The sequence below is a fragment of the Dendrobium catenatum genome, unplaced genomic scaffold (genome assembly GCF_001605985.2).
Source record: "Dendrobium catenatum unplaced genomic scaffold, ASM160598v2 fragScaff_scaffold_776, whole genome shotgun sequence".
Classification (NCBI taxonomy): Eukaryota; Viridiplantae; Streptophyta; class Magnoliopsida; order Asparagales; family Orchidaceae; genus Dendrobium; species Dendrobium catenatum.
The window spans coordinates 232,860-234,921 of record NW_021319238.1 but is presented as its reverse complement, the minus strand read 5'-3'; positions in this window follow the sequence as shown (position 1 = coordinate 234,921).

Genomic DNA, 2,062 nt, shown 5'->3' with positions numbered 1-2,062 from the left:
CACCTAGAAAGAATGACTTAGAAGTCTCCTCATACGGAGGAAGGCATACAAAAAGGCAGAGGAGAAAGAAAATTGTTGAGCTCTGGGTTCAGTAAAAATTCTTAACACATCCTTTCAACCTGGTAGCCCAGGAGCCAAATGTGACCATTTTAACCTAAAATGGATTTGCAGGCCTAAAATGAGTTTAAAGAAATAGCTCGCCGAGTGAGATGAAGAGGTCATTTGGAAACCATTAGCCTGAAGTCCCAACTCACTAGAAGAAGAAAGAGCATGAATACATTTTGACCCAATATACAAGGTCCTCAAGACTATAAAGGAGAAAGGACTAAAAAAGAAGAAGTTCCAACACCTTTGGTGATCATGGCTAGAAGAACCCCATCGAAGGAGTGTCTATCCATTGCAATGGAAAGAACGGAGAGAAAGAAAATTCTAACCATTTAGCATCGAGGTGTGACACCCAAATTATGTGTTCAGGGATCCACTACCAAAAGGTCCCAGTGTAAAAGAAAGCATATATGGAGGCTAAAGCCTTTGAGAAATGAAAAGTAATAAAGAGAAAAATAAATAAATTTGGGCGTGACATCCAATGCCACTTGTCAGAGATCTTCCCCATCCACAAACAACATAAAAAATGTGTTCCAAAGAAGACCCATGATGATGCCTATCCCGACATTCTACACCTTAGAGAATCCTTTAGGTGATCTCGTCACTCAAGAATCCCTCTAAAAGAAGAATCAAACTTTAACCGCAGCCCGTAGGTCCAAGAAATCTCCTTGTCGAATCATGAATCAGAGATCCAGTGGTGTCACCGCTCGAAGATCCAAGAACTAGATGAGGAAGGGGAAGAAAATATGAAAAAAGAAGAAGAAGGAATGGAAGAAATAAATAATGCCATAAACATGAAGGTCATCTACATTGTGAGACATATAAATGTTAATAATGGGGCCGATTATGATTACAGAGAGGACGATGGAGATTGGCATCCATGATCTAGACAAGTTTATTGACATCACAATGAAGCTGGGTCCACAGCTAGTAGTGGTGGCCATTCCTAAGGAGAAGAAGTGGATAAAGTAGAGGAGAATCCTCTCGATACTGAAAACATCACACTCATCATTATGCGGTGATAAATGAGACAATAAATGAGAGCTAAGGATAGAGAGATCTCTTAGTTGAATGAGAAAATAACTGAGATGATTGCGGTGATGTTGATGCTGATAAATCTACTATCGGTCCCATGCCTAATCCTCCTATTGACCAATTTCTTTACCCATTTCTAGAGAGAGAGAGAGACAATTTTCCTAGAGAGAGAAAAACCTATTTTCAAAATTTTGAATTTTTGTTGGATTGGCGATGTCGCTGGAGCTGATGATCAGCCAGGCAGCATCCTTCTCAGGTGGTCAGGATATGGCCGATCCTAATGGTCGTCATTTCTCACCTCATCAAGAATCTATGTATGGAAATTATGGCAGTAATCCAAAGATCTATGGCAATGGATCATTGGTAATTAGAGAACCTTGTGTTGATCATAACAAAATTTCTTCTCCTGTCACTGGTAAAGGAGAACAAGTGGTAGCAGATATAAATGTCAAAAAACCATCATCAATTCTAAAATTGCTAATGAAGTTGAATCTTCTTCATCTTGAATGAAGATTTTCGTCAACAGATTTGGGAATAATACTAATTTTTCAAAATAAGTCCTTTTAGTCCAAGATGGGGAGTCATGCTCATTAGATGTTCATGGGAATGTCCAAAAGACTTCTGAAGTTTTTAATTCTGTCCCGATCGAAACTATGCGGAATCCTTGACTTAAAAGTCCATATATCAGAGTGGACATGCCAAAAGGGGAATCAATCTTATCTAAAGATAGAAAGGCAATAAAACTATTTGAACATAAGATTATTGAAAATTCTGAGAAACTCCAGAATTCAATAGTGGTAAAAGTTTTTGGTATGGCAATTTCGGTGCAAGCAATAGCTACGAAATTGAGACACCAATGGCCTCAATTCGTGAAGTTCCATTTGATGATCCTTGGCTCGGGGTGGATGCTGTGTTCTTTCTC